Source organism: Pelodiscus sinensis, chromosome 3 (genome assembly GCF_052426305.1).
Source record: "Pelodiscus sinensis isolate ZL-2025 chromosome 3, ASM5242630v1, whole genome shotgun sequence".
NCBI lineage: Eukaryota > Metazoa > Chordata > Testudines > Trionychidae > Pelodiscus > Pelodiscus sinensis.
Window position 1 is genome coordinate 81894259 of NC_143054.1, and position 23684 is coordinate 81917942.

General features: G+C 42.8%; 1 protein-coding gene across 5 annotated transcripts in view; it reads right to left on the bottom strand.

Moving 5' to 3' along the window:
* The window catches only part of FYN (FYN proto-oncogene, Src family tyrosine kinase), a 200090-nt gene that overhangs the window by 93250 nt on the left and 83156 nt on the right, over positions 1 to 23684 (bottom strand). For all 5 annotated transcript variants that reach the window (XM_075923993.2, XM_075923991.2, XM_075923992.2 and 2 more), the window contains one exon: positions 17600 to 17658. The gene's annotated coding sequence lies outside the window, so the exon portion shown is untranslated. The remainder of the gene's footprint in view (positions 1 to 17599; positions 17659 to 23684) is intronic.

Below are 23684 nucleotides of genomic sequence, written 5' to 3' on the forward strand. Positions count from 1 at the left end.
AAACAGAAAAGTACTAGTGTGTAAGAACGTATCTACCATCATTCATACAGGCAATTCTGTGAAGCTCTTCCATAAAAATAGCAGGCAGCTAGACTAGCCTAGAATAGATGATCCTGGAACAAAGCTCAATCACAAAATGATCAAACATAATGAAAGGGAGACAATTATAAAAGATAAAAGGTATGCTCTAGACCAGAGGTTCCCAAATGAGAAACCCTCATCCCCCCCTCCCCGCCAAAAAAAAATAGCAGCAAAACTTGTTAAAAAAAAGGGGGGGGGGAGACACTGACTGGGGACAAAAAACAAAAATAGCAGCAAAACTTGAAGGGGGGGGGGGGGAGATTGATCGCCTCGTGCCCCCCCTGGAATTTCTTCACCCCTCCCCAGTTTGTGAACCCATGATCTAGATGGTGCTTGGTCCTGCTGTGAGGGCAGGGGAATGGACTTGATGACCTCTCGAGGTCCTTTCCAGTTCTATAATTCAAACCACATTTCAAGGGGATTAGTCCCAGATTCTCCAGAACTTTCTAGATGGTCAGTCATATCAGTCTTACAAAAGTAGCACATGAAGTTTGCTGGTGGTCTACCAGTGTCACTGAGCAATTGTCCATTAAAGGACCTTAGAAAACTCTACTATTCAAAATCTGCTATGGTACTGGCCACCTGCTGCATTCACACCACCAAGTAAAAGATTAAGAGGTTGAGAAGAGATCTTATATAGACTACAAGATTTGAATTTGCAGGATGCATGAAGAGTAGAAACAATGTCACGGGGACTATGAAGCCACATAAAACTCCCAGGATTTATCCCTGACATATTGGAAAACTAATAATGCTGATGTGCAGCCCGAAAACAGAAAAAATAAATGAAAAAAGATGGAGTTGTGATGTTGATCATATGGAAAGTGATGGGGAACTTACTGTTTATTATGTAAAGAAGCTTTACAGAGCAATCAAATCTAAAGAGCTTGTTGAAACAAGATAGAGGTCTGGGGAATGCACTCTGGGAATGGCATCAGTCTGCTAATTGTGAGGAGTAAAGGAAGAGATGGTGGTGAGAAATTAGAATCTAGCAACAAAGTCTTTATCTTTATTTATTCAGTTAGTAGCAGAATTACATAGAAATTCAATTTGAAAAAACAGAAGTCTCACATGCAGTTATAAATGATGCACGCATTGCTAGACTGCGTATCAAAGGGTATGTCTAGACTACATGGCTCCCTCGATGGAGCCATGTAAACTAGTTTACCCAACATAATCAATGAAGCGGGGATTTAAATAATCCCCGCTTCCTTAAAATAAAAATGGCCGTCGCTCTGTGCCAACAATCAGCTGATCCGGCACAGTGCAGCAGTCTAGACGTGGATCAATCGACAAGGGAAGCCTTTGTCGACCGCTCCCTTATGTGAAATCCCTTATTTAAATCCCCGCTTATGTAGTTTAGACATACCCAAAGAGAAAAAGCACCTCATAATTTTACAGCCCCCATACATATTCAGTAAAATGTCTAGCAACAAAAGTCAATTAGCCACTTCTTCTAAGAGTGTAAGGCCCCGATCTGGCAAATATTTACATGCAAGTAGTCCAAGACAACTCACATGAACACAAATAAGCATGTGGTATAAATGTTTGCAGGTTTGGGGCCTAAATAATGGACTTATCTGACACACGAAGACATAAAAATGTGCCAGGAAGGAAGAGGCAACGATTGACATAAATAGGATTACAACCTTACTCTGTTTAAGTAACACATGAGCACACAAAACCATATGGAACTGATGGCATACGTCCATCAGTACCATACCTTGGTTCAGATACTGCATTCTTTCCCCTCTGAGCTTAGTCTCTTCTTCACCTTTTGAGAGTGTAAAGCTGCTTGGGCAGAAACTGTTTTTCTGTGCATCAATACAACATTCAATACTTTGGACATGACTAATGTCGCATATATAATATAGTTTATTTTGAGTTTTAGTCTATGATCTTAAGCTTTTTGTTTTTGTTTAAGCATTGAAGTAGGTTACTGTATCTCTGAATAGCCCATCTCTCTCAGATGAAAAGTTTTCTGTAACTCTGGTTTAATGGAGGATAATGGAGGATGTGGAGAAATTGGAAAGGGTACAGAGAAGAGCGACAAGAATGATTAAAGGTCTAGAGAACATGACCTATGAAGCCAGGCTTCATGAACTGGGCTTGTTTAGTTTGGAAAAAAGAAGATTAAGGGGGGACATGATAGCGGTTTTCAAATATCTAAAAGGGTGTCACAAGGAGGAAGGCGAAAATTTGTTCCTCTTGGTTTCTGAGGACAGGACAAGGAGTAATGGGCTTAAAGTGCAGCAGGGAAGGTTTAGATTGGACATTAGGAAAAAATTCCTAACTGTCAGGGTGGTCAAATATTGGAATAAATTGCCAAGGGAGGTGGTGGAATCTCCCTCTCTGGAGATATTTAAGAACAGGTTAGATAGACATCTGTCAGGGATGGTGTAGGTGGAGCTTGGTCCTGCCTTGAGGGCGGGGGGCTGGACTCGATGACCTCTCGAGGTCCCTTCCAGTCCTATTATTCTATGATTCTATGATTCTATGATTCTATAACTGGTGGTTAGATCCAAACCAAACTTCTCTATATAATTAGAACTTAGTTAGAGAGCCAAACTTAAGACAGTGACTACAGCAAACTAAAAAAAATGTAAATCAAATCAATTTTTGGCATGTAGCATATATTAAACTGGGTTTAATTGATTTCTTAGAAGTAGAGTTATGATGGTGCCTATTTCTCCCAAAAGACAAAATAGGGTAACTTATTCTTAAAGTATCACATTTGAACCACTCAACCATTGTTCTGTGTTCTAATACCGTAAGCCAAACTAACTGTTCAGAGCAAACTATGACGAAGAATTATGAGATGTGCATAGTATCTACCATCTGTCAGTCTCCTAGTCACCATATGGAATAAATTTGCAGAGACCATTCTGCTTCAGTGACAGTGCTTTATTGTAATTATTGGATCTTTTAGCTGCCCCCTTTCTGCGATTAAAGTTTCTGGATATACATATTAATTTTGTGATGTGTTAGATATGAGGAAAATAAAAACAATAGGACTATACATGATAATCAGAATACTTGATAGAAAAAGAGAGAGTTCAGGTTGTGTCCTAAGAGCGCAGAACTAGGTGAAGGGGGAAGGAAAGAGAATGACTTTCATAAAATATTGCAAAACAAGAGTAAGGCCTTCTCTATGCTGGAGATTTGCCCGTTACAGTCATCAACCACTAGTGTCTGATACAGAGGCAGTAGCACGGGGGGCAGCAGCTCCTGTTTGCAGAGGGTCTGAGCTCCCCACAGACAGAGGCTGTTCCATGGGATGCAGAGCAGCCTCTGTCTGTAGGTAGCTCAGACTCCGTGAGGACAGGGGCTGCTTTGCGGCAGCCTCCCCTGACCTGGCCCCTGTGCTGCTGCCTCCAACAGAGGCAGCAGCATGGGGGGAGGGGGGCAGGACTGTGGAACTGATGCTGGGAAAACTGGCTTTTAAACTGGCTCCCTCCAGCACTGACTCCTGCCTCTCCCTCTCCCCCACTGCCTCTGTAGGAGGCAGCAAGGGGTGGGACAGGTAGGTCCGTTGACCAGCACACGAGGGGAGTCTGCTTGAAAGCCAGCTTCCCACATGTATCGGCTCCAGCCTACCTCCCTCACCCTCTGCACTGGTGTCTCTATCAGAGGCATCAGCGTGGCGGGAGGGGACAGAGGGGAAGAGGCAAATCCAGTGCTTGTGGGGAGTCTAGGCTCACCGGTTAATCATGTAGTTGTCTGTATGATGAAATACCTAACTCAGTGGGGCACATATTAAAAGATAGGAAATAAACTTCCAACTTGTGGTGAAAGGCAGAAAGAGCAAAAAGCACTTGACAGGCATATCCAGTCCAAGGCCTATGGCAAAGTCTGTCTGCTTTAAGAGACATGTTATTGTCAGTTGGTAATTTGGCCAAGTGAATAGGAACAGGCATCACAGAGTGGATCAAAATGTAACAATATTTTACATTTTAGCATATACTGAAGATCTTTATGTAGTACAAAGCAAGCTATTTTAGAAAACTGTGGGAGAAGTTTTTACAATATTTTTTCAGTTCCACTGTCTGTAAAAGCTCATGAATAAAACAGAGTAATTGAAGCAAAATGGTAAAGGTATAACTGAAATGAGGAAATACAAGCATAAATGAATTATTAAAGACTAAAAGTTTAGTAAATAAAGTCTCCTCTAAGTCAGCATGTTGTGAAACACCTTCTCAGGCTAACTACAAACAAATTGCTAATAGAAAGGTAGGATTCCTAAGCTCCTACTTGTGTTCAAAACTGTAACAAAGTGTGAGTTATTATACTGGAAAGCACTCATTGTTTCTTTGGTTTAGTTATTTCTGGCATCTTTCCAGGACTGCATACCATTCAAGCCTTGAAGTAGTACAGATTTTCAAATGTGGCGCTTCTTTGATCAAGTCATTGGGCATTGGGAAAACCTGGATAACAGACTACAAGGTTAGATGTCCACCTGAAAGTGGGCAAAGGTGGGTGACAATGCCAGGAGGACAAGATATCTACCTCTATGTTGTTCTTAGAGATGTGTTGCTCATGTCCATTCCAATAGGTGTATGTGCACGATCATCAGAAGGTTTTACCTCAAACGGTACTAGGAGCGCCATTTGGGGGGGTAGCCCCCCCTCACGAGTTGAACCCCTGGATTATATGCTTGAGGTCTGCTTAAAGCCCATGCCCTGACTCCAGAGGCAGTTCTTAAATGCAACAGTTTGGATGGCTTGAAGCTTTGCCTTTGGGGGCCAGGAGTTTGCTATAAAAAGAGGGAAGGGCAGGGTGATTAAGAATAACAAAAGGCGGGTTATTTAGGTAACTGAAGAGAGCATCATGAAAACATTAAGTGAGTACTCCACTTAAAAGATAGGGGGGAAGTATAGGAAACAGTGTTGTGTTGCAGGGATCCTTGCTGTTAAAGGTCTCATAAATGTTCTTGGAAAAGGCGTGAACTGAGACTAATCCAGAGCTGACTGCAAAGAGTTACAAAGAGATCTCACAAAACTGGGTGACTGGGCAACACAGAGGCAGATGGAATTCAGTGTTGATAAGTGCAAAGTAATGCACATGGGAAAATATAATCCTAATTATAGATACAAAAATGATGGGGCCTAAAATAGCTGTTACAACTCAAGAAAGATCTTGGGATCCTTGTGGATAGTTCCCTAAAACATCTACTCAATGTGCAGTGGCAATTTAAAAACTAAAAAGCTAACTGAATATTGGGAATCAGTAGGAAAAGGAATAGATAAGACGACAATAATTCATTCCTTCACTAAAAAACACAAGAAGCTGACCCTACATTTATAGGTAGCAGATGTAAAACAAAATTAATTATTTTTTCACGGTCAACTTTTGGAACTCTTTGCCAGGAGATGGTGGAAAGGCCCAAACTATAACAGGGCGTGAAAAACAACAAAATAAGTTCAAGGAGGATAGATTCCTCAAAGGCTACTAGCCAGAACGGGCAGGGATGGCATCCCTAGCCTCTATTTGCCTGAAGCTAGGAATGGGCAACAGGGGAAGGATCATGATGATTGTCTCTTCTGTTTATTCCTTCTGAAACACCAGGCATTGGCCACTGTTAGAAGACAGAATACTGGGCTAGACGGATCTTTGGTCTGACCCAGCATGGCATTCTGATTTTCTTATATAGAGATGAAATGTATCTGCTTTCTGCTGTAACTCACTAGACTCCACTCTCCTTCCAGAGCTGAGAGCATGCTCAGGAGTCCTGATAGGATCTCTTTCTCTCCTCAGAGTTAACAAAATAAGAATATACATCAAAATGTTAAGGCTAACTAGTGTCCCTTAAGTGACTTGCTACAAGACGTCAGAATACGTTAGCGTTAGAGCTGAGTGGGTCTAATACTTATTTAATTTTCTTTCTTTTATATGGGAATTTGATACAGTGCTCCTGGCAGCTACTAAGTTGTCTGACAAAAAAAGCAGTTTTCTAGTGCCTTTGTAGCCCTGGGAGAGAGATGATGCGGGACTGGGGGCAGGGACAGAAGGAAGTGCTTCCCCTCTCCATTTGGTGCTTGGCTTGTAGTGAGCGTGCTCATTAACACCACTGAAGCCACTGTCCTTTGTCTGCCTCCCTGTGCTCTCACTCTCTCGTCTCCCCCGCTCCCATCATGGCATGTACAGATGGCCTCCCCCACCAAAATCTGAAATGGTGCCCCTGACTAGTACCTGTTGCGTCTTCTGGGGAGTTCCCTGGAGTAGCACCTTCATGGTAGTATATTTAAGTCCCTGCCAATCTGCTGCCTACTCAGTTCGTTTTTGCTGGAATACTCTGACAAAGGGGGCAAGATTTGGTATTGACATGGGCCACATATCTGAATTATTATTCTGCGAGAGGTAGATAATTTTTACTTCTTTGAGTGCTTGCTTACGTCGATTCCACTAGGTGACTCCCAAGTAGCATCCTTGGAGGACAGGCTGGAGTTCATCTGGTTGCTAATCACAGTTGTCCTTTGCCTGTTGAGTGACACTGTAGTGAGATGAAGATGTGAAGGGACAATCATGTCGCAGCTCTATATACGTCCTGAATAAGGACTTGTGCAAGGATGCCTGTGCTCTTGTAGAGTGAGCTGTCAATGCTGGAGCTGGAACTTCGGCTAGGTGGTGGGCTCTGATGCAGTATGTGACCCACAATGGAATGCGCTGGGACAAGATGGGAAGGCCCTTCATTCTCCCAGTTATTGCAATAAAGAGCTGTGGTGATTTTAAAAATGGCTGAGTGCATTCAATGTAGAAGGCTAGGCTGGGCCTGACAACCAGCGAATGGAGGGCTTACTCTTTATTGCTGGAATAGCATTTTGGGAAGAACTAGTTCACATGAAAAAATGAGACCACCTTAGGTAGGAACGTTGGTTAAGCATTCAGCTGCACCTTATCTTGTAAAAGACTGTACTGGGTGGGGGGAGTGTCAGAGGCAAGGGCTCAGAGCTCTGAGGCCCACCTAGCCTAGTTTATGGCCACCAGGAAGGCAATCTTCCAGCAGGACAAGGGGCATGTCACAAAGGGCTTGAAGGGAGGTTCTATGAATCTAAAAAGGACCAGGACAAGGTCCCACTGTAGAACAGTGTCTGAGACATGGAGTTATAGTCTATTCAAACCCTCAAGAAAGCCGCCTAACATGGGGTTACGAAAGATCAATCTGCCCTCAGCACCATAAAATCATGAGTAGTGTGGAGAGGGCCAATAAAGAAAAGTTATTTATTAGTTCCCTAAATATAAGAACTAGAGGACACCAAATGAAGTTAATGGGTAGCAGAATTAAAACTAATAAAAGAAAGTTCTTCACACAGTGTGTAGTCAACCTGTGGAACTCCTTGCCAGAGGAGGCTGTGAAGGCTAGGACTATAATAGAGTTTAAAGAGAAGCTAGATAATTTCATGGAGGTTAGGTCCATAAAAGGCTATTAGCCAGGGGATAAAATGGTGTCCTTGGCCTCTGTTTGTCAGAGGCTGGAGAGAGATGGCAGGAGACAAATTGCTTGATCATTGTCTTCAGTCCACCCTCTCTGGGGCACCTGGTGCTGGCCACTGTTGACAGACAGGATACTGGGCTAGAAGGACCTTTGGTCTGACCCAGTACGGCCGTTCTTATGTTGTTATGTTCAAGATGGCAGCCAGGTAGACACTAATGAATGAAATAGCAAGACCCTATTGTTTCAGGTGTAACACGTAGCTAAGCACAGCAGGGAAAGAGGCTTATTGAGGGGGAATACCTTTTTGGAGGGACCAAACTGAGAAGCACTTTTTGCCACGAATGCTGTGCATTTGGAAGGTTTTTGGCTACCCAAAAGGACTTCCCTAAATGATTCTGAACACTGCAACTCAAGCAAATCAGGAATGGAGTTTCCATGGCATGAGGTGGAGGGACTTCAAATTGTGGTGCTGTAATTGATCATGGTCTTGCAGGATGAGGTCTGAGAGCAAAGGAAGAGCCATTGGTCTGTCCTCGGATAGGTTCAGTGGTGAACCAGTGTTGCCGGGGCCACATGGGTGCAACAAGAATGACTAATACTTTGTCCTTCCTGATCTTGATGAGGACCTTGTGCATTAACAGGAAGGGTGGGAATGCATACAGGATGTGGCTCAACCACAAGAGATTAAACACATCCATTGCAGAGTGAGGGCTGCGATTCTGAAAGGAGCAGAACTGGTGATGTTTCCTGTTGCTTGAGGTTGTGAAGAGATCCCTATGGGGATGACCCCACCTCTGGAAGATGGCGAGGACAATGTCTGCTCTGAGTGACTCATGGGTGTTTAATGAGTGGCTGAGGTCATGGGCAATTGGTGCAGCTGGGACTGGGGAAGGGCAGGCCCCCAGCCCCACCTACAACCCCGCCTCCTGTGGCCCCACTCCCTACCATGGGGAGGCGAAGAAGGGGCCCAGCATGCTAAGTGCGCATGTGTCCCCCCCACGATGGGCAGGAGAAGAACATGTTCACATGCCCCCGCATTCTTGGAGCAGTGGAGAGGGAAGAAGCCACGTGTCCTGAGCCTCCCTGATCCTGGAGCAGAGGAAAAGGAGGCAGCCAGGGCCTTAGCCAGCCCAAGCTTCCCCAGTCATGGGAGCAGTGGGGAGGGAGGAGGGTACACGGCTCTAGCTTCCCTCTCCCCAGAGCAGCAGGAAGGGAGGCGGCCAGAGCCCAACCCTCCCTGCCCCCTGAAGCTGTGGGAAGTGGTGGCATGGCCCGAGCAGCCCTGGAACAGGGAGGGAGAGTGCTGGGGGCAGCAACATGCCGCCCTCAGAACATCTACAGCAGGCGTTCTGAGGGCAGAGCATGGGTGAGGCCAGGCTGGTGGTTTGGGAAGGCAGTGCCTTCCCCTGCCTAAGCCACTGGATACCCATGGTTGAGGTGGCCCGCTAGGTCATTCTATGTCCCCGGCAGGTCAGAAGCCTGTAAATGGATGTGATAAGCTATGCAGAAGTCTCAGAGTTGGAGTCTTGGCAAAGGGCACCAACTCTCCACCCCCGATGCTACATTCAAAGTGGTTCCACACTCAGAGCTGAGGTAGCTGGCATTGTCAGTACTGTGATCGACAGTGCAGGGGCATCCGGTGCCATCACTGCACAATGGACTGCAGTGCCAGGGATTGCATAGGCTGGCCTGGGGACACAGATATCACAGCTATCAGATCCTGTGCAGTCTCACATATATCTGATGTGGAGGGAAGGTTGAGGCCTTCTTCCTCCAAGTGTACCAGAACCGGAGAGTTCAACTGCACTACTCTGGCCACCCTCAGCAGGCTGTCGAATGTCAACGGTGGCAACTGTCAACTGTAGAATGGCCCCTGTCTGCTTTCTTAATGGCACTGGTGTCTGTGAATAGTACTACACACTGGCGGTAGGTCTCAATGTTGCGGAGCTGTGCCAGTGCTCCTTACTGGAGACCTTCCTTTGTGCCAAGGAGAAATTTTAAGTGCAAGTCTCTCTTCCTCTTCATTCTGAGATCAAAGCCCCTACAGATATTACACTTATCCTCCTGAGGACCTTCCTTGAGGCAGGCTTCATGTGGATCCCCACATGGTATAGGTCTCAGGCATTTCAGGAATTTCTCATAAGGACCAAGGCATGCCCCAGAATGGGGAATGAAAAACAGGGAAACTTCCCAACTACTACTATTTTAACTACTACGAACAGCAATTTAATACTACTACTATTTAACTAACAACTAACTTAACTAAGAACTATTTACAACAACCTGGAAGAAAGACCATTACATACGTGTGTGTCATAAGCAAGACTGAACTGTTCCAACAACTGTCACTGATGGTAAGAAGGAACTGAGGGGGTGGTGAGTCGGAAGGGGCGTATCTACTCTGCCATGAAGGCCCCACTCCAAGGGCCTGTCCAATTGACCAGACATGTACCACTAGAGGAAAAATCTTCCAACAATCATGCGTGTAGTGTGCACACACACCTATTGGAATGGACATGAGCAAACCCTCAAAGAAGAATACCATTTATAATAGGATTGCCTAAATTCTGCCATTGATTCCAGGGCTTTCATCATAATACATACACCATTCACCAATATAGACTAAATACTTATGAGTAAGGATTTAAAACCTTGATTAAAGTCTTTATTAAGTTGGTTTCACTTCAGGACATAGTATTATAATATTCCTTTCCTTATCAAGTTTGAATGGGACAACTCCTTCATAGTTCACAAGTGTCCAGATGATTTGATTTAAATCACCAGGCAAGAAACTTTTATATAAATATAGATAGTGTTTTGCAATTGTACTTAATTACTTTCCGAAGAAAGATTGATCCTGACACCTAATTGATTTGCAATTAAATACAACTTTACATTAAATTCAGTGTTTCTCATTGCTAACCAGGATACGCTGTATCTATACATTTATTTTAAGCAATTACATAGTTGAACTTCTCTTTATTCAGATTCTTTTTACATTTTTATATTAGAAAATAGAGAAAGACACATTTTCTAGTTTAATTTTTTCATTTGTAATTTCTGCCAAATTCTATTAAGATGTAAATTTAAATTAATTTAAAATGCACAAAGCCACCTTTTTAATTAAATAAATCTGCCTTAAAAGTGCTAGAGAGATGAGAAAAGGTTTTGTTTAAACCAAAGTGATTAAACAAAGGCATATCATCTATAATTAGTGAATTTGGACATCAGGTCCTTCGGAATTTTAGAACTAATAAATCTCACACCAAGTTTTTTAGATTAAAATGAACCTTCCTGCTTTTTTTCAACTCTCATTTGGTTTCTTAACTTGGAATGCACAGTCATGCACAAGCTGAATAAGGTGAAATGAAGAAAATATGCCTTCTCTGTACCTACAGAACAGTCTACCACGGTCAAAAGCTGGCTTAGCCCTTCTATATAGTCAGGTGACTTTTACCAGTTCAGTAGTTTGACTTCCTTTAAAACTTGGTAGAAAATATGTACTACATTTTTTAAAATTAATTTAAAATATGTTAATAGGATTATAATAAGTTTAAAGTACACCTTGCCATAGGTTGGCAATTTAATTTTTAATAGATTAAATTAGTATTTTTTTTTAAAAATAAAGCTATTTAATTTAAATACCAAAATCAGGTAATTAAAGAACCCTGATGTTGAATATTATCAATTTTTATCTGCCCTGATAAATGATTGCTACTCATTTAGCCACAAGGGTTTCTTGAGAATAATGGAGGATGCTTTAGGCAGTATTCCCAGTTCCAGTTGGCCTAAAGCACGAGAGACCAGCCAGGAATCTGATCTAGCTCTGAGTGTAGCTCAGTTTGCTTTTGTTTTGTAAATGGATATTATGATACAGCTTTTCAGACATGTTAAAAATTCCCATTAACATATGATTTTCGTAATCTTTTTTCAGTGTCTATTCCTGGACATTCTGGATCTCTTCTCAGGTTTTCATTTTTCTTTGATCTTAGCAAACTGATTAATATAAACATCTTGTCCAAAAATACTCAGTCTTGGTCATGCAAAGGCGGGCAGGGGGAAGGGATACAATCATCTTCTCCTGAATAAATGTTCATAATTCTCATTTCGCACACCAAAGAAGAGATTACCAAAAAGAGGAAAAGAAAGCTAACATAATAGAATGGTGTTTAGAATGTAGGAAGTGAAAGATATTTGTGCCCACAAATATTATCACACAGTTTTCTGCAGAGATATGATGAGACCAAATGCAAGGTTTAGGAATCCCAAAATACATTTCACAAAAGGCACTACTAATCTCTTAAAATAAATCCCATAATTAAGTAAACTTTTTTGGAAATCTTACAATACAAACTTCTGTATTTCATCTAGTTTTGTGGACCTCAACTATGCTGTACTGGAAAATAACTCTCTAAGGGATGCAGAGCCTCATTGTCTATAATTGGTCAAGAATTCATATGCTGTATTGAGTGGAATTAATATTGACATAAATCAGAGTATTTCAGACAAAACACAACATCCAAATTGAACTGATTTATTGCGGCAATCCTATGAAGCATAATACTCAGCTGTCAAAAAGTGACCAGTCCATGTGTGTGCACATAAGCTTATTCCAACCAGCAGATGGTCCCTCCTCCACTCCCCTCCCTTTCATAAACAAGGCTTACTGTCTCAGATGGCACATCTACACTTGGAATGGGAAAGCATATTTCCAGCTGAAGGAGACATATCCATGCTAGCTCTGACCGAGCTACCATGATAAAATATATTTTAGCCATGGCTATGAAAGATGCAGAAGAGGCTCACCACCCTGAAACCTTATATATCCACTTAAGACACTAGGTATGTTTGGTAGTGGGCAGCTAGCAATTGTGACACCACAGCTACGCTTCTCCTCTGATCAAATTAAAAGTTACACTTCCAGTACAAAGTGCAGATATAGCTGTGATCTGTTGTAATAAAAAATGTTGGTGGGAGCAGGTACAAAAGGGAGACAGAAAGAATAAATTAGTCTAAACCAAAAGGGCTTACTGATAAGATTTAAGAACTATGTTAAAAACATTCTTGTTAAAAAACAGAAGATGTTCAACAGGAAATTAATAACCCAATAGTAGTCTGTTGGGTATTAGGCTTGATTGATGGTTAGAATAATGAGGGGGATTAACCCTTTTTGGATTCTTAAAGCTACCATGAAAAGAAAATCTCAGCATTCTTCATCTTATTTCTACTCTTCTCAACTGTGGGCCTCAGCTGGAAAGAGCAAGGTGCTAGCTCCCTCCCTCCCCCGAATGAGGGTGCTGTGACACCATGTCCCCATTTTTTATGGAAATGTGTTTTGAATATGAATGTGCATAACTTGAACATGCTTTATGCAAAGTGGGGCAAATAACCTATCAATCACAAGCTTGCAATACCCTAAATGTATATATTCCTTTTTTTATGTGAAATTAGAAATATGGAGTTTATTAATCTAGGTCTTCTAGTGAAAGCGATTAAGGGCACTTAAGGAACTTAGCATCCTGGTGCTTGAGTCAGGGATCAATGAATAGTCTTGTTTCCTGTAAGTCTAAATTGTGTTTGGTCCTACAAAAACATGAACAATGCCACCTGGTGCTGAAATTCATTTTGAATTTGGGATTTTTCCACAGACGGAGGAGCATGGAAAAAAAGATTTCCCGCCCTAGGGAAAATTCTATTTAAGGAAAGGGAAGCAAACACTAATTGTTTCAGTTGGCTTTACAGACTGCTCCCAACTTCAAGAAAATACATGAAAGGACTGGGAAAGAAAAAAATTCTAATGAGGGGAGAACTGTTAGTCCAAGGTCAAGAAAACATCAACTCTGGTTTGGAGCATTTTACCTTAAATCAGGAGTAGCCTGCTAAATTTCTAACAATTTCTTTATTGTAGTAGACTTAGCTGATGTGTTCTGCTTATTCTAGCTTAGTAACTTGCTTGGATCTGTCGGACATCACTTGCAATTGCTTAAATCTTACTTTTTATACTAAAAATCACTTTTGTTTATTATCAAAACTCTATGAGCTTTCTCTGAGTAAAACTTTTATACAGAGTAAGAGATTCCTTTGGGGGTCTGGTCTCTTTGGGGGCTATGCTCCTGGGTGCTGTCAAGTCCCTATAACAGAGCCCTCCCAGAACTGAGCTGTAATCAGTGTCTGTCTTACTCTGCTGAGGGCCTGTTACCCCAACTCTGTGCCTTTTCTGGGGGAGACCAGAGCTTCCGGCCTAACAGGACAGGGTGGTGAGGTGCCCCAGAGAGCAGGTAGGTGGGCTCAGAGGTATGATCTGCACTTTGGGTGGCAGTCTCACGGGGATCTCTGTAATCCAACCAGTCACACATGCATCTCATCTTCTCTGACTGGAAGACTGAGGGAGCAGAGCAGATGGAAGAACTTTCTCTTACACCAGTTTAAGAATATTGTTTTTTTTACCTGCAGGCCCTAAAAGACACATATCATGACATTCTGTCCTCAGCTCATCAGAGGTGATTCCTGGTTGTCAGAAACACAGAGACTGTAAAGTCCCTTCCCCTTTCTATTACTTTCTGTCCTTCTTTCCTTGTACCTTGTGTTTCACAGTTTTAGCTTTCCAAGCTGCAATCAACTACATTGCATCAGCACAGTGAGAGGATACAGTCATAGTATTGCTCTGTCTAAACAGAAAAGATCCAGACAGATGATGTCCCTGACTAGTGTGAAGCAGGATCCAAGCAACAGGAATCATGGTTGGCCTGCCGGTCAACACATCGATTCACAACTACCAGCTGTTCAGTGTTCCAAAAACAGTCAGTGACAGCAGTGTCCTACCCCCAACTGTTTCTATTATCTATCTTAAAAACAGAAGTCAAAACCCCTTACACATTATGATTGAGTAAAACTAGCTATTTTCTTTTCATCAAAATGAAAATAAGAGACTAATAGTTTGCCTGCAAAAGATTAGTGACTTTCATAGATTTTGATTAAGTTTGTTTTGCATAATTAGTCAATTTAAATTTCAATATAAATGCTGGTTTTGATTTCTGGTTCTTTCTACTGATTGAGCCAGAAACGTTCAACTTCAGAATCAACACTTTCAGGTCGTCTTCACAAAGAAACCAAGTAAACCAGCACTTTTGTAGAAATCTGCCCCCCCCCCCAAACTCTGTATTACTGTTTTAATGTTGGATAGTGAAAATTTATATCACCTTTAATACTTTTGACACTTGTGGTCAATACAACAGACCTCAACTAAAACTCCAACATCAGAACAATGTACTGTGTGTGGTAACTTCTGATGGGTTATTTGTAGGGACTGAACATCAGGTCCTCTAGACCTGATAGCATGAGCCTCTATTGCTGAGATAAAACATGTATTTTAAGCCAAGGGCTTCAGTGAACTCAAACTTCTCTATGGTCCAGACCATGGTGGACAGAGAGACACATTGTGTAAGTATGGATTACACTTGGAAAGATTAAGTGGGTAAATACAAAAGGAAGGTGACTAATTTTATGCAAGGACACTGTGGTAACAGTTGGAAGGAGAGGTGTGGACTGGTATGAAAAAGACTGAAAACAGAAAGTTAATATACAAAGTATTGCTCTCTTTTGTACCAATCCAGATACTTAGATCTTCCCTTAGTAGTATATTTACTTGGGAGGGACTAGAAGCTGATGACTGTTTCAGCACTTTTCTGCTGAAAGCTGCACTAAATTACACTGGTCAAATTTATAAATGCCTGGCCAATATCTGTGCTGACATCCAGAAAGGAGCTTTACTGAGTTCTTATTTAAAAACACAAACAAACCAATCAACCACTGGTCACCCTGCCCAGAAAGATACCATCAGTCTGGTTTTAAATTCATCTGAGACATCCCACCCAGCACTGAAGTACACTTCACTAATCAGCTCCTTAATCCATTATGATTTTTTTTTATTCAGAGACCAAATGACCTTTCCTAGGACCTCGATGCAAGATGACTAACCTCTGAGCTTCTTAGCTCAGCTGCTATGTCAAGATAAATTCAGAGAGCTCTCTTGATGGCCAGCATTGCAGCCTACCCTTCTTGAAAAATCAGTGGATTAGCAGCTATTAGGAGCTGGAAACAATATTTATTTTCCCAAATAAAACACAGAAACTGTTCGTGCTTGAATTCAGGCAGAGTCCCACAGACAAAATATCATAAGGACTCTTAAAAGATAGGACCAGATGTCCCCTGACTTTTCTGGCTGAAAATGTGGCCACAAAGAAACACCATGAGGTATGAGCATAGGAAATTGAAGTGAGGGGCTGTGAGAACAACAAAACCCTAGAGACTTCAGCCAGTTGTAGCAGAAGAATGGAACTAGCATGCATTCAAGTCCAAAGGTGCAGAAGCGGTGGCAAACAGTGATCTACTCCAGAGGCACAGAAGCAGATATACATGGGAGGAGAAACAGCAGGAGGAAAGAACCTTTTCTAGATTTTGGTGGGTGAAGGGCCTGGATGAAGGAAGGAGGGGGTTGTTCAGTATGGAGATTTCTGTGGAAGGGAAAGATGCTTGTCTAAGGTGAAGTGTGGTCCTAGAGGTTCTGCGCTGAACAGATTAAGAGCAAAGGTGCCAACCCTTGCACTGTGGAGAAGTGAATGGCGCTGATGAAGAATATTAGGGGAGATGAATATGGTATTCCTAAATAATGAGCTTAACTATTGTTAGGCAGTGTCACCTATGGCCTAGTTCGGGGGGGGGGGGGGGGGGACATTTTTGGGTCGGGGTCACTGACCCACAGAAAAATCAGTCAGGGGCCACACACAAGAAAAGCAAAGCAATCCCTCCCCCCAAAAAACCCCAACCCTCACTGACTTTGGCTTCGTAGGCGTGAAAGTGGGAATTGTAGGGATTTTATTCCCTTTCTTACGTTGCATGTGATTTCTATTGTCCTGAAGTAACCCTGTGTGTGCGTGTGCATCATTTTCTGTGGGCATTGCGCCAATACCTACTTGGGGACAGGTATTTTGGGTGTGACTTCCAATGAGAGAGGATGCTTCAGCCTCTCTCCCCAACACAATGGCAGATACCCTTTGTAAGAGCCCGGGTGACACCTTTTGCCCAGAAAGTGGGACAAAGACTGGAGAAGGAGCCTGAGTGTAGGGCTGGGCCCAGAAGCAGGAAGTAAGTCAATCTCAGATATCTGGGAAGAAGGCCTGGGCCCTGGCCCTTTCAAAGACAAATTGTACTGACTGCTTCTGGTTACTCTGCTGAAAAATCTGTTCTACACTGTGTCCCCGTTACCCAGTAAATCTTCTGTGCTATCTGATGGCTGTGAGTCTCCTCTAACGGTGGATAGGAGAGCAGGGCTTTCTGGCTCCCCTGAGCCTCGGTGATACTTGGTACCTAGGATGTTTAATGTGTTTTAAAATCTTTATTAGGTTTTCTCTGTAACGTTTTTACCTTAAGAAAAAGTGTACTAGCTTAGAAAGAGCTGTGTGATTAAGCGTAACTGTGAGCAATACATTGGTCACAGTTTTTGGAGAAAAAGCAAAGCACAGGCAATGACAGCACAGCAGACTAGGAATATCACAGGAAAAGGCAGGAGTGATTGCAAGCTTACCCCTCCTGATCAAAAGGCAGTGGGACAAGACTTCCCTACTCTGACACAGATGATGGCTGGAGTCCTGTCTGGGCATTCTGGGAGTGGACCATATAAGTGCATGATACAGGTGTTATTTTGAATCTGAGACAGTTACCATGAACTTTTTTTTAAAAAATAGATCTTTATGATTCCCCTGCTTCAGGTGTTAGCTTAGAGAGCCTTTGAAGTACTCTACAACAGCTTATGCACTAAACAGAAGCCATCAATAAATTAAGTGGTCAAGTGCACTCTTTGCCTTAGGGCCTGGTGTAGTTTTTTAGAAGTATCTCATTATCCCCTGAAAGTCTTCATTAAAAAATAAATAAATAAATAAATCACCAGCATTAGTGACTGTGCCTTTGTAAAGTTAGATTTTCCCCAAGTAAGTTTGTTTTTACACTGGAAATGAAAAGATTTAAAACAGCTTGCCTCTACTATCACCACTGCAAAACAAAAAAAGCAATGAAGGCAGCACCACTTACCAGAATGTCCCCGCAACTGAAGTAAGTTGATATTCACCACATTTCTTCTAAAACAGGCCCTGCAAACACAAAGAGGATTGATCAGTGACTGACTTATTTTCACAACTAAAACAATGTGAATTATATTACAGTGCTTTTCCTCCTGGCATCTTCCCCATCCTCCATTTTTAGGCAAGAGGTAATTGGATTTGATCTTTCACAACTCATTTCTGAAATCCATCAGTTGATCTCACAAAACATTAAAACGATTATAGAATCCCTTCAGATCTGCTCAGACAGATCACTGTTACAGAATGCTGGTTATTTAGATTTCAGCAGCACAAGATAAAGAACATACAGCAGGCAGCAGCAGTAATGAAAATGTAGCAATTATTTTAATCCCACCTCCAGAAGGTTGATAAACCTGATGATTTCTCATGGGTAAAGAAAAGGAACTGATAAACTGGTTTTATAATCCTGCAGTCTGTCCTAAAATTTTAACAGATTTGAATTCACACATAAGAGAAGAAGCGTTGTCTAGAAAAATCAATCTTTAGATTTTATTTGTACGTACAATGGAGTGCAATTAGCAAAAGGTTAAAAAACTAAAACAAACCAAGACAGACATACATCATAACAGACTTCAGGAACAGTCTGAGAAGCCTGAAGAGTAACACTGACAAGTGCCACTGTTTTGCTAAGTCTGACTAAATTTCAGATGACAGCTATTTTTCTCTCCAGCTAAATCATTAGACAGACTGACTCGCAGTGTACACTAGCAGCAATGTCAAAATCAATTTTTTGTTAAAAAAAATTGCTGGAGGCGAGAGAAGCGGTGTTTTTGTTGTTATACAAATTTGGGGGAAGAGCGCTAGCATGGACTCAAAACTGAGGGGAGGAAAAGGACTCTGCCAACAGTATCTAACGGTTTAATAAGTGGAAATGGACATGTATTTAACTACCCATCTAAAGTTAGTTCTAGGTTTTTCCCCCCATCATCAACAAAATAATAAATGATATAAAACAGTTTCTTAAAAAGACATTTGAAATGTCTTTGTATGGATAGTGGGGCAAAACAAGGAGATGAGTTTTCTCATTCCTTCTCTAAGCAGAAAGGCTTCAGAAGTGCAAGCACAGACACCACATGCATGAATTCTGATAAGAATGGTTTTGTTAGAAGAATTTCACTGAATACCAAAAACATATGGAAAAAGGTTTCATAAGAACCAAAAGCAAAGAGAAAATATGCTTAGTCTGCAGCCCAAATAAAGAATCTTCTAAGAAAGTGCGAGTAGCTATCTGGATTTTTCAGGGTAGAGGTGAGCGTGCAGTTAAAGCGGAGTAATTCAACAATTTTGCACAAAAATTAAAGGACTGAATTACTGATCCAACGGCATTGCAGAGGCTATTGTGGTGACAGATTATTACACCAGTAACGTTCCCAAAGTTGTGGGGTGCACATGTATTTGGGAGGGAAAGGAAGAGCAGAGATTTTTTCCCTGGATTAGATTATCTTTTTCAGATAAGATTATTTTTGCAAAGAAGCATCTGAAGGAATCTACAGTAGAGGAGGCGGGGGGCGGAGAGAGGAGGGGAAGGGTAGGATTCTTTCTACATCACAGGGAGTGAGGGTTGGATGCTATAATGTAAATTGGATGAGAAACAGGTGTATATTACCTCAGGTCTAACTGCTCAGAGTTTGATGTTGTACATAAAGGTTTGGCATTAAGGACTATCAGGAACACCAGAAATAATAGTTGAAAATATTTCCTCCAAAGTAGTAGGGGCAGAAATACTTGCTATGGATCTTGAAAATGAAACATACAGGGAAGAGCCAATTTCTGTTAGTTTGGTGGTAAAATGATCACCAAGTTTACAGCTAGAGGGAATTCCCAACAACACTAAAAATGAACGCATTTTCTGAGACTTAGTTAAGACATTTATAATTCCAGTCCAGTCTACTTCCCTCAGTTTCTAGGAATTTGTATTAAAAAGAAAAAAATTAAAAAGCCTACTTCTTCCACAATTTGGGTAGCAGAAGTATCTGAGGCAGTTAACATTTTAAGAGAAGCCAGGCTTTTGCATGTTCTTGAATAGTGAATATCCCAAATTGGGATGTAAGATAGAATTACCTTTAAAGCTACGTGAGAGAAAAATATGGTTTTTACAGTTCCTTGCTGACTTTGCATAGTTGCCTCATAATTACTGATGAACGTTTGTTTGAGTTTTTTTTTTTTAAATCTATTTTGTATTTTGTCTGAATGAAGCAATTTTATACTTTATTCTGCTAGTAGTAAAAACATTTTAAAAACATCAGACAGACAGAAATTGGGACCTTCCAAACAAAACAGTGAACTTCTCCCTGCAGGCTTCTAAGTCTTTCAGGAACTGACTTTCTTATCCTAAAGAGAGATGGAGAAGAGTCAGCCAAAACCTAGTAAATTTCTCATCTACCAGTGAACCAACAGGGGCCAGAAACAGAAAATAAGGGGAATCCTGCACATCTAACAAATAGAATAGGAAACTAAAATATCACCTCCTGTATAGAAACTCTCAGGGTATGTCTACACTACAAAGTTAATTCGAACTAACAGACGTTAGTTCGAATTAGCTTTGATAGGCGCTACACTAGCGCTCCGCTAGTTCGAACTTAATTCGAACTAGCGGAGCACTTAGTTCGAACTAGGTAAACCTCATTCTACGAGGACTAAGCCTAGTTCGAACTTACTAGCTCAAATTAAGGGGTGTGTAGCCCCTTAATTCGAACTAGTGGGAGCCTGGCCCTCCCCAGATTTCCCTGGTGGCCACTCTGGCCAACACCAGGGAAACTCTATTGCCCCCTTCCCGGCCCCCTTAAAGGGGCACGGGCTGGCTACGGTGCCCGTGCCAGGTGCAAGCCTGCCAGCACCCAGCCAGCAGATCCTGCACCTGGCACGGCTCGAGCCACCCACCCGATGCCCCCCAGCCCTCCCCCTCTTCCCGGGACCAGGCTGGCGGCTCTCGGGAGCTTGCCCGGGACCGCAAGAGGCGGGCACCCGCCTGGTCTAGTGCGGACATCGTGGACCTCGTCGACGACCTCCACACTAGGCACAGGAAAGTGGCCGTCTAGGGCAGGAGAGCTGCCAGCCTGGCCACCCAGGAGCAGGTGTGCATGAAAATCAAGGGGGTCCACTGAGACCCCCGACCCTGAGCCCTGAGCTTACAATGGCCGTACTGGGTCAGACCAAAGGTCCATCTCGTCCAGTAGCCTGTCTGCCGACAGCGGCCAACCCTAGGGACCCTGGAGGGGATGGACCGAAGACAGTGACCAAGCCATTTGTCTCGTGCCATCCCTCTCCAGCCTTCCACAAACTTTGGGCAGGGACACCACTGCTACCCCCTGGCTAATACCACTCCATGGACCCAACCTCCATGACTTGATCTAACTTCTCTTTAAACTCTGTTCTAGTTCTAGCCTTCACCGCCTCCTGCAGCAAGGAGTTCCACAGGTTGACTCTTTGCTTTGTGAAGAACAACTTTCTGTTACTAGTTTGAAGCCTGCTACCCATTCCTTTCCTTTGGTGTCCTCTAGTCCTTCTATTATGGGAACTAATGAAGAACTTTTCTTGATGCACCCTCTCCACCCCACGCGTGCTTTTATAGACCTCTATCCTATCCCCCCTCGGTCTCCTCTTTTCTAAACTGAAAAGTCCCAGTCTCTTTAGCCTCTCTTCATATGGGACCTGTTCCAAACCCCTGATCATTTTAGTTGCCCTCCCCTCTTCCACCCTCTCTCTTCCCCTCTCCCACCTCCTTTTCCCAGTCTCCCCGAGTTTTGTTCAATAAAGAGAGATTCTATTTTTGACCACACGTTTTCTTTATTTTGTACCTCAGGAAGGGGGGCTAGGGAAGGTTAAGTGGAAGGAGGTAAGGGAGGAATGAGGTACGAGCCCCCGATGGGGAGGACTGGGCTGGCTCTGCAGGCTTGTGGGAGTGGAAGCTCTCCTGCAGCCCCCCAATTGCCCTCTCTCCCCAGATGGCAGCCTGCGGCAAGTGCAGCCGGTCTGATGGCCGAGTGCTGTGATGTGCCCAGTATGGGCACTCCAAGCCAGGACTGCTTTGCAAGCGGGGCACCCCTGAGAATTGTCTGGGACCCCTGAGAATTGTCAGGCGGCAGCTTTGCTCGGGTGTCCCTGGTCTCCTGGGGGGGTCCAGCGGCTTTACTGGATCCCCCCCAGCAGACCAAGGGGACAGGAGCAAAGCCGCACAGGCAGCATCCCACCGCCTGTGTGGCTTTGCTCGGGGGCAAAGGAGCAAAGCCACACGGGCGGCGGGGTCCCTCTGGCTGTGCAGCTTTGCTCTGGTCTCCCTGGTGTGCTGGTGGGGACTCCCCCCAGCACCCCAGGGAGACAGGAGCAAAGCCGCACGGGCAGCGGGGTCCCTCCGCCTGTGCGGCTTTGCTCGGGTCTCCCATGTCTGCTGGGGGGGGGGGAAGCGGGCACAGATAGTGCGCCCCCCCCGCCAGCAGACCAGGCTTTTGTTGCGGGACGCCTTGGGTAGAGCAGCTGGGGTGCTGCCGGGTTGGTCCTGTGGGAACCTACCGGGCAACGCCCCAGCTGTTCTGTCCCAGGCTCCAGATTCAGCAGCTGTTGAAATTGATCAGACTGATTCCAGGAAGCTGGGGGCAGAGCAATTCTGCCTCCAGCTTCCTGTAGTCAGCCCCTGGTCAGTTTCAGTGGCAGCAGCTGAATCTGGAGCCAGTTCCGACTTACATACAAATTCAACTTCAGAACAAACCTATAGTCCCTATCTTGCACGTAACCCGGGGACTGCCTGTACTACTGTTCAGGAAACTGGGCACTTTAGCATGCCGCTAGCCTACCATTCTAAAAACTTAAACTTGACTAAAAAAAAATCAGGGACTTTATCATTTTGGCCTCATTTCAGGAAGTAATTAATATGTATCCAGCCCATCTCTCTAGTTAGAGAAGAAACCTGGCATTTGGGGAAAACAAACAAAAGAGATGTGTTCCCTATAAAGAGAAGAAACAATTCTGGTTACATGAACTTTGTAATCAAATGACAGTGCAGTATAGATGGTTGAACAATGGCAGGCTGAGAGAACAAGACCTTCCCAATGATTTAAGTAAAATTTTAAATTTCTAAAATTTAAGTTTAGAACCTTCTTAGGGGACCTATTTGTAGTGCCTGTATAGACAGACTTCATAATTCTCTACTTCAATAATTCCAAAATATCAATCCCTTTAATTGAAGGCAATCTGAAACAGGATTCTGATACTGTTAATAATTAATCACTGACAGACACCTTTCAGAAGAACTAAACTACATTGGTAGAGGCAGGCACAGAAAAAGACAACTATTTGAATACAAGGTCTAAGCCCCAGACATTTTTGGTCTCATCTCCCTAACAGTACTGCAAGCAAAGCTGGTCAGGAAATATTGTTTGGTTCCATTACATGTTTCAATACAATTGTTTTTGTTACATATTTTTGGGATTCATATTTTTGGGTTTGTTGAAAAAAATTAAATCGCTCTTCCCCAACAATGAAATTTCAGTTTTGTGATTTTCAATGAAAACTGAAAAAATACATAGACAATAATGGACATTTCCATAGGAAAAATCATTTCTGAACAAAAATTTAAGGGCTTTTTTGTTTGAAAAAAAGATTCAAATGACATTTTTTTAAATCAGATTTAGCCACAAGAGGCTAGCAAAGGCCAGTGCACACACAGGAAAAAAAAATAATGTTCAGAAGGGTACTAGGTCTACTTGTAGGTATGTAACATGGGGAACCCAAGAAAGCTTTAGTTACATTTCCTTCTTCACTTTGGAGAAAAAAGTAAGGAAGAGATAGGACACTGGGAATAACACACTATTTGAAAGGCAGAGATCCCCTCTAAATCACACATTAAAAATAAAAATGAATCTAAAAATGTACATCTTATAGTGCACTAAAACTAACCTTCTTTCTGTAGTATTTTAATAGGAACTATTCCCGAGTATGTGGTATCATGAGCTTTCGTGAGCACAATCCACTTATACCCACAAAAGCTCATGATATCATCTACACGTTTTGTTAGTCTCCAAGGTGCTACAAAACAATTT